The sequence below is a fragment of the Bidens hawaiensis genome, unplaced genomic scaffold, assembly GCF_021521415.1.
Source record: "Bidens hawaiensis isolate Kalapana, Puna unplaced genomic scaffold, B.hawaiensis_p1.1 tig00023792_1, whole genome shotgun sequence".
NCBI classification, from domain to species: Eukaryota; Viridiplantae; Streptophyta; class Magnoliopsida; order Asterales; family Asteraceae; genus Bidens; species Bidens hawaiensis.
In genome coordinates, this window is record NW_027493736.1 from 66,496 (window position 1) to 76,804 (window position 10,309).

Consider the following 10,309-nt stretch of genomic DNA (forward strand, 5'->3'; position numbering starts at 1 on the left):
CCTGAGTAGTGATCGAGGTCCCCTTATTTTTCGTCTTTGCATTTACCCAAAACTGTTCAACCCAAGAATCATGAATCTCCGGGTGGCAGATATTGCAAACATCAATGGGCAGCTTTGCAATCCTTTGATCATAGAGGTAAACACCTTGTGTGTTTCCTCTTCTTAGGAAGATCAAGTGGACAATACTTGTTGTGTTGCTACATTGAGACATAAAAGAAACATTAGAGTTGATTATTGACTTTCAAAATGTAAGATTATATATATATATATATATATATATATATATATAAGCAAAATAAGACAATAATTATAAGGATATAAACTTAAAATAAGTAAAGATTACAAAAATAAGTTAATAATAAAAATAAGACTTAATATATGACTTAAATTAATAATAAAATTTTAAAAAAAAGTTTTAAAGTATATATAATATTGTTTGAAGATGAATTGATAAACTGGCAAGGACAAACCATTCGAATATATTGTAGGTAAGTCCCTTTAATTGATAGATTAAAATGGTTAAATTCGTAAGTCCCAACCATTCGAATCGAATATAAACTAATCGAATGTGATATACAAGTAATCTAATCTTATTGAAACTGAATCTAATCGAATCCAGAGACATGAATTGATTCAAAATGAATTAGATTAGAATGGTTGAGTGTATATTAGATTAGAATTAGATTATAGAAGATTTGAATCCTTTGTATCTGTTAACTTTTTTAAAAATTTCCAAGTGTCAACCATTCGAATCGAGTTTGAAACTATTCGAATCGAATTTCAAACCAATCGAATCAAATGGGAATTCGATTCGAATGGTTTTAAATTCGATTCGAATCCTTCTTATGCTGATTTTGATTCGGCTGCCTTGTCCTTAGAGAAAATCCGTGTCCATTTCATTCTAATCGAATTCTCATTCGATTCGAATGGTTTATATCATTCAATTCGAATGGTTTTTATCATTCGATTCGAATGCTTTAAACCATTCGATTTGAATGGAATATAGATTCGATTGGAATTTTATAAATTGTCCACAAATTAAGTTTTCCCCTTTTTCTGGGTTCTTATACGTCTCACATGAGTTTCTAGGTAACTCAACCCCATCTTCAAAAAACCTTTCTAAGTCAATTAAGACCCGGAAGGTCCAAAAGCACTAAAAATAAAAACATATACAAAGTCTTGTAAGAACTCTTCAGTATCAAAACACGTACCTGGAACCGAACCTGATTTGTACCCAGTAATAGCAAAAAACCGGAACCGGTGCCATACTCGGAACCGTGTTTTTCCAATACTCGAAACCATGTTTTTCAAATACCCTATTTATACAAGAAAAATACCGAAAAATACCCTAAAAAAATGCAATCCTTTAAAAAACTCAATCTATGCCCGAAAAATACTTGGAAAAAAACCCGATAATAAGGGTTTTTCATTACCCAGAAATAGGGTATTCAAGTACCCGGTTTTAGAATACCAATTTCTATATCCAACTTGATCCCGGAGCATAGGGTATCGTTTTTAGAGGCAATACATGGACCGAACCCGACTTGGGTATTGCCAATATCCGATTTTTCAATACACGGTCATCTCATTGTCATACTACGCAATTTCCTACTTTCCCGGTGGATCGGCTGGCGTGAAATTCTTCACCTCTGCTATTACTTCTTCCATTCTGAGATGCTTCGGGAGGTGACGTTTGGTACCACCTGATGTTTATAAGTTTTAAACGCACTGTTATGTTTTACTTGTGATGTTAAATGAAACTTTAATTCTTTTGATATGTTACGTTACCTACTTACCGTGCACAGATAGATGTTACGTTGTAGACGAATTTGAATCCGACCCATTAAATGACACACTTCCCAAGTATATGAATACCTTGACAAAACCGGCGGTTCCGGTTCGGCTGGGTTGGGCGTGGTTTCACAGGTAAAAATCACATACCTCTTCAAAGGGTAGAGGTAATAAAACTGTTTATGAGTACTTTTAAAGGGTAGTTTACTTCTACAAGTTCCAGGCTCGTTTAACTTTAAGCTCGAGCTCAAATCCATCCTGGCTTAACTCGTGAACACCCTAGGTCTGTTTGACCAAACAAAGTGAAACACCGAACACATATGATCAAGCACATCTCTCTCTAAAGGTGCAAAAACACCTGAACCGGACTTGATAAAAAAAACCAGGAACCGGGCTTTTACTACCCGAACCCGTGGTATGCATTTCAGTATCAAAACCCGTACCCGGAACTGGGTTGCACCCGGTAATAGCCAAAAACCGGAACCGGTTCCATATCCGGAACCGGGGTTTTCAAGTACTTCACACCATGTTTTTCAAATACCCGATCTATACCCGAAAAGTACCTAAAAATTACCTAAAAAATATCCTAAAAAAGTGCAATCCTTTAAAAAACTCAATCTATGCCCGAAAAATACCCGAAAATAAGGTTTTTTCAATACTGAGAACAGGGTGTTCAAGTACTCGGTTTTAGAATACCCATTTTTATATACAACTTGAACCCGGAGCATAGGGTATGGCTTTTAGAGACAATACATGGACCGAACCCAACCTGGGTATTGCCAATATCCGATTTTTCAATACCGGACCCGGTTTCATTCCCGTAACCGAGTATTAGAAAAACCCAATTTGTGCACCTCTATCTCTCTCTCCCTCTCTAGCTCTCTCTTTGCGTGCGTGCCATATGTTTCCCATTTGACAAACAATCTTTACTCATCACCACAACATTTTTTCCCATTAAACTCATCTTTAAGACCTCGAATAAAATGATCAAACCGAAAGTGAATGGTAATTTGATACAGCATTAAAACAAATATTTAATTTTAAACTCCAATGCAATCAATAAGCATCTATGGTATCAATATTTTTAAAAGTCACCACGTTTGTTCACGTTTTGTTAAAGAAAAAGAAAATATATGCATCAATAATATAAAATGATAATTAGGTGGAGTGCTTTGTCATCTTCCCACCATGATAAACTTAATTAATAACACTAATCACCACTTGGGGTATCAAACAATATTAAAAAATATGAATGATATGGATTTCCATCCTACCTTGACTCTTCTTGAACAGTCCCAAGTATCACCACCACCGGCCACCGTAGGCCGGAAATCGCTACCACTAACTTTCTTCGACATCGGATGGTTAAATACTACGTCTGATCCGATACACACACTCTTCTTTTATGAGCTTCCAACCACTAAAACTCAGTTCACTGAAACCATTGTGCCCAATCTTAAACAATCTTTATCCAATACCTTACAACATTTTTTCCCATTTGTTGGTAAACTCACCATATTCCCTAGTGGCGATAAAAACCCGGAAATCCGTTATGTTGAAGGTGATTATGTTGCGGTTACATTTGCAGAATGTAACCTTGACTTTAATGATCTAATTGGGAATCATCCTCGTGAATGTGACAAGTTTTATCATCTTATACCGATATTGGGACACACTGCTAGAGTGTCTGATTACATTACAATCCCAGTCTTCGCGGTTCAAGTGACGCTTTTCCCAAATTGTGGGATTTCTATTGGGATGACAAATCATCATAGCCTTTGTGACGCTAGCACCCGGTTTTGTTTTTTAAAGGCGTGGACGTCGATTGCTCAATCTGGTGGTTCGGATGAGCTATTTTTGGCTAATGGAACTTTGCCGGTCTATGATAGACTGGTCAAGTTTCCGAAACTAGATGAAAGTTATCTAAAGTATGCCAAGGTTGAAACCTTTAACGAAGAGTACAAACTTCGAAGACTTTATGGACCAACTGACAAGGTTCGAGCCACGTTCGTCTTGTCTCGAACCCTGATCAATGGTTTGAAAAAACTAGTTTCAACTCAACTTCCAACCTTAGCACATGTATCATCTTTTACCGTAGCATGTGCTTATATTTGGAGCTGTGTAGCAACATTATACGAAGATGAGCTATATCTATTTGGATTCGGTGTTAATTGCAGGTCACGATTGAATCCACCTATTCCGTCCGCTTACTTTGGAAACTGCGTCACGCCATGTTTGAATTTCGCAAGAACATCTGTTTTAAAAGGAAAGGAAGGATTTTTGACGGCTGCTAAATTGATCGGAGAGAATCTACACAAGATGTTAACCGATAAAGATGGAGTCGTTAAAGATTTAGGGCCTATTGAGAATGTGTTTCGTGATGGGGGGCCAACGAGGTTAATGGGAGTCGCGGGAACACCAAAGTTGAAGTTTTATGACTTAGATTTTGGATTCGGGAAGCCCATAAAGCACGAAACAACATCGATCGATTATACTGGATCGATATCTGTTAGTGCATGTAGAGAGTCTGACGAAGATCTAGAGATTGGAGTGTGCCTTTCAGCTACTGAGATGGATATTTTTGTTGTTACCTTCCATTCTGGTCTAAAATCATACATCAGCTAGATTCATCAAATTGTTGTTTTTGATGCCTTGTTCAATGGTTTGGTTTACTTCCTCAAGAATAAATGGTTTTGTGTGTTGAAAAATGTTTATATTTATATACTATTAGAGATGTGAAATGAATCCAAACCCGACTGATTGAACCGCGCATGACGGACAAACTAGAAGCTCGAACATTCGGATGAGTAATGGGACAAATTTTCGGGTATGTGCGTGTGACCGGATATGAAGTTTTAATATTTTGCGGGTGTGGGAAGAGCATGGTAAAGATTATATCTGGTCCGATTACTTGGAACATGCAGGAACATGCATACCAGTTTACCCGAACCATACTCTAATTAATATAAATGTTTTTTTTTTAATTGTCAAATAGTAATATAATAATCTACTAAATCATTAATTTCTAGTTTTTGCATTCCAATTTTTCTTGGATATGAAATTATATAAAAGTTAAATAGTAAGGAATTTATCTTAAAAGCAAAAATTCAACCAATAATTTTTAGCAAACTCACATCTATAGTCGCATATAAGATTGAGATTAACAAATACCCTACAAGACCCGACCCTATTACCATACGTAAACATTGGTCTAGAAAGTCAACTATACCAAAGATCGGATGCAAACGAAGCTTTTCAATAACAATATGCCATGTGATAGTTTAAAGCCGATAAATAGTAAATAAAGAGTCGGTATTCAACCATAGCCCGGGTTATAGATATTTAGCTACTCATAGTGTTTGATAGCGAAATGGACATGAAAACATCATGAGTTTTTAGCAACCAGATATTTAGCAAACATCATGTGAACAATTTCCTATATACTATTAGCAAACTCACATCTATATGTGCTTATGGGTGAGTTTTTTTTTTTAAACTCAACTAACCCGAACGGGTTGAACATGTGTTATATTTTTTATTTAGATATATGGGCATGATTTACGAGTGACAATTGACGAAAAGAATACCAACAATTATGTTGATGTCACAATTAAAGACAAAGAATATATATATATATATATATATATATATATATATATATATATATATATATATATATATATATATATATAAAAGCAATAAAGGATAGTTATAGGTGGATCGTCTATCATTTTGTTATCTTCCCACCATCCTATACTCTTTTTTATGAGCTTCCAATTCATCACTATATCTTAGTTCAATGAAACTATTAATGTGCCCAATCTTAAATGATCTTTATCTATGATCCAAATACAACTTAATGTGTGTGTTTTGTATAAATGATTATGAATCCACACTAGCTTAAAATAAATCATGCATATTTAGAGTCTAGAGTCTAATTACAACCTAGCCTCTTAAACAATTCTTGTGCAACACTTCAACCCGTCAAATCTCTTTCTTTCGTTTTTATCTTAATCATGTTGTACACTCGTTTGATATGCATCAGTCTCAATAATATTGGCCTTACAATCTCCTCCTAGATTAATGCTATTAAAATCTTCAACTCGACATGATGAGTAACTTCAGAATCCGCATATGATGCTCTAACTGTAATGCCAACGACCAACCACCATAGCTGGTGGCCATAGAGGAAGGTGAGATGGGGTTTCAGTGCCGGTGTCGGTGAACAAACCGTGGGTATGGGTAATACATGAATTGTAGTAAAAAACCCAAATAAGTCATAATACCAACAGAGCAATGAAGTATGAGAAAATGATACATAAAATGAAGGTAGCCTTAAACACAAACTACATTTCATAATTGTTATTATATAAATTTTGTGCCTATCGAAGGCATTGCAAATTAATATTGAACTAGTTTTTAGGATCCCGCGCTTCGCGGCGGGACCGTTAAATTGAATGAAAAAACATATCTAAAAGCGTTAAACCATAAACTCGCTGCAAGTTGACACGAAGTCAGTCAGTATCAAGTTACAACATTGAAACTAAACAAAGGAAATAAACCTGTTAATGCCAAAATACCACAAATTATCATTTGTAGAACCCAAAAAACCGGTACATTACAGCTACGGACCCATACAAATTCGGTTAGTATTAGCGTTACCAACACAAATTCGTAAACATATATTAGTAAGCCAATAAAAATATTTTAAATGCGAAGTATCAAACATTGAAACGTGGATATAAAACCGTGCGACGATGGGATATTTTAAGTCATGAAAAAAGTTTCGGTCATTGTAAAGACGAACTATATAAAATAAGAAAATCGTTTAACCGCCAAATTAAACGTGTAAATCCGACGCTTGCCAAAGTTTTGTGTTTAAAAATTTAGTTTGTTAATTATTTTAGTTAGTTGAAAAAAAATAATAAAGAAAATAAAAACCATTATTTCTATTAATGAAATATGATTAGTGATTTAGTAATTATAATAATTAATAACTATTAAAATATTGAATAGTAAAATGAATAGTAGGTATGTGAGGTAAACAAAATCCTCTGTTTAATATATACTAGGATTTAGGACCCCCGCTTTACTGCGGAACCATTGAACCGAACAAAAAACATACGTCAAAATGTTAAACCACGAACGCGTTGTGAGTTGACGCGAATTTATCCTGTATCAGGTTAAGGCATTAGAACTAAACAAAAGAAATAACCCGTCAATGCCAAAATACAACAAATTATCGTATGTAAATCGGCACGTTATGGTTGCAAACCGATGCTAATTTTTGTTAGTATTGGCGGCACCAACATAAATTTTATAAGAAAAAAACATATTCTAAAGGCACAAACATATTCTGAATGGGAAGCGTGGATATAAAAATATGTGATGACGGCATATTTTTAAATCATAATAAAAGTTTCGGTCATTGTAAGACCAACTATAAGAAATACAAAAGCAAAGTTAAAAAAATAGTTTAACCGACAAATAAAACATGTTAAACTGACACTTGTCCAAGTTTAAAGTTTAAAATTTTAGTTTGTAAAATTTTATAATTAGTTGAAAAAAAAGAAAGAAAAGGGAATTAATACCAAGTGATAGTGTATAGAATGTCTAAGTACTCTGTATGGGGTGACCTATTGGCAAAAGACCACCGCCAGCTAGCCCAACCTAATCGTATGGAGCTCTTAAGCGCCTTTAAATTATCTTCAGTTTCAGAAAAAAACTGACCCACCCGAAAGCTCACTGATGGTAAAACCTGGACGCCCTCAAGATCGAACTGGAGATCACAAAGATCTTAATCTTTCTTCATTGAGCCACCCATGTCGTCTTATTTTTTTAAAAAGTTAGAATATATATATATATATATATATATATATATATATATATATATATATATATATATTACAAAAGTTAATTAATAAGAAAATAAAATATAATAAAGTATTATTAAAATGAATAGTAAATGGAATAGTATTTTTGTGAGGAGAACATCCCCTTTTTAATATATATAATAATAAATTGCAGGCTCACTTTTGCATTTGAGTCAAAAGTCAATATTATTAGAACATCCGTTGTGGGCATCTGGGGGACTAATTGGGGGCAACATTAGGGAGGAACACCGCAGAGGGGCGATTTGTTGTTGTTTTTTTTTGTTTTTTTTGGGGGGGGGGGGGGGGGTGAGGGCCGATGTGGGGATGGATGTGGCCATTCAACTTCTCTCTCTCTCTCTCTCTCAAACATACACACTCACACACACATACATACATACATGCGCACAAACACACACACACACACATATAGTTGATTTCTTTTGAAAACCACTTTGAGTTTTAAGAACTCGAAAGAACTCAATGTAGCAAAAAATTTTTTTTGAATTCTTTTTACATATATGTTATATGTAGGTTACATGTATGTAAGGAACCGAGATCTCAGATTTTGTTTGGTTTGTTATTGGCTAAAGGTAAGAGGAGAAAAGAGAAGAAGAGAGTTTGTAGATGAGGATAAGATTAAGTTATTTGAAAAAGCTTATGCTTGCATGAGAGACACACACTATTTATAGTGTGTGTTCTCATGCACCATACTTGTATTATTACGGCCCAATGGGCTTCATATTACATAGTCTCGAGCCCAAATATACAAAGAAAGACAATCCGATTAGCTAACTAACTAACTAACTAACATAAACGTTAAAGTACGAGTAAATACAAAAGACTAATAACAAAATGGACCTTACAATCTCCATTTAGTCTTTAGTATTTAATCCGTTAGCTCGTGTCTTCAGTTGGAGTCGGAATCGTATTCAAACACCTCGCTGTGATCGAATGGTTGTTTCTCAACAAGAAGGCGTACAAACTTGTTGAACTTCTTGACGATAGCATTCGTACAATCCCGACAAATGTCTTCAACAGTGCACAAGGGTAACTCATAAAGCTTGATTAATCCAGCCTTGCCGAAACCTGCTAGCTCGTGCTCATCAAAAAGTTAAGGTGATGCATGCTGTCACAATGAATTATCACCTCACCCTTTTCGTTGTCAAATTTCCACGAGACGAAGTCCTAAAGAAGATTGTCATCAAAGGGCATGCCGTGAATAATGGGTTCTCTATGATCACCCGACATTTTGTATCTCCATCCTTTCGTCTTCTTTCCAGTCACTGGATTGACCTTTTTTTGACTTGAACGATCTACCCGGATTCAAAGGAAAGTTTGGGTAGTCATCCTTCCACTCGTGACTCAAAAACTGCTTAAACCAACCCTCCACAATGCTTTCCTCTTCACCTCGACCCACTATCTTCCTAAAGTAATTCATATCGAATATGGACAGGGTGTGCATATCTCCATAAGTAAGATATGTCAGGTCGCCATTGGCACATCGGATAGCCAAACTTTTGAAATATTTATGCCATCGAGCGTAGAGGATTGGAGAGTCATCATGATATGGCTTCGACCTCCATCTCAAGCTCGTCAGACTGCTCACACTGTAGTACTTGATACATTTTCTTTTCCTCTTTTGAGCAGTCTTGGCAGGAGGAGTGAAAATTGGCTCTTGAGCTGGCTCTTCAATCTCCCTTTCTGGAGTATTCGGATTTGGAGAGTAGTTTATTCCATCATCACTGTCATCTTTATTGTCTTCCACGTCTTCTTGAACATGTGAACTGGTATCTGCAAAAGAACAGACATTAAAAGAGGAGGCTATTTCAGCCTCATTTGCGGCGCCAGTCTCACGGGTCCTTTGAGCTTCACTTGGCATTCTTGTTCACCCGCGTTATTTTCCCCAATGGCTTCATTTCCGCCACTGTCATGATCATCATTATTACCACTTCCTTCTCGAGGTTCATCAAAGCTATCATACATGTCATCATCCTTGTTATCATCATCCTCTTTCTCCACATCATCGTCATTCCCATCATCATCGGAGTCATCACCATCTGACTCGTCATCATCGTCACCATCACCGTAATATCCACTAGCTCCCTGAGGTACCGGCTGTTGAATAGCAAGAGCAACGACAATAGCAGCAGGAGAAACTACAGTAGTCGTTGGAGCACTTTCTTGTGCAACTGATGTAGTTGCAACAAGAGCGGAAGTCATTGCACTAACCTGCCCAGTTGAAGCGGCAGTAGTAGCAACGAGTTCAGTACTAATTATGGTTCCAACAACCATCACCAGCTCATAAACACTAGTCCTCGCACCAACACCGCTTCCACCAGCTTCCTTAGTAGGAGCAATGGGAAATACTACATGAATTCTGCCTTGAGTCTTGATTCTCTCGGCATCAGAAAGGAGTCTAGCAAGAGCTCTTCTTCTGTTGTTCGGCTCTGTTCGTTGCTCATTGCTTTCCAAGAATCCCCTATAGGTGTTCACCAAGTGAGTCCTCAGATTCTCCACGTATTGATAAGTTATCCGCATTACCTCTATAACAGCATTGGTAATGGTTGACGAGAGACTCATTCACCATGTTTTGTCCATCATTGAATCCTTGTTATTCCTGAATCTCACCCTCCAACATCTCAATC

General features: G+C 36.2%; 1 pseudogene; it reads left to right on the plus strand.

Annotated features, from left to right (window-relative positions):
- Window positions 1-2,910: 2,910 nt before the first annotated feature.
- Window positions 2,911-4,455, plus strand: LOC143568015 (malonyl-coenzyme A:anthocyanin 3-O-glucoside-6''-O-malonyltransferase pseudogene; annotated as a pseudogene).
- Window positions 4,456-10,309: the final 5,854 nt, after the last annotated feature.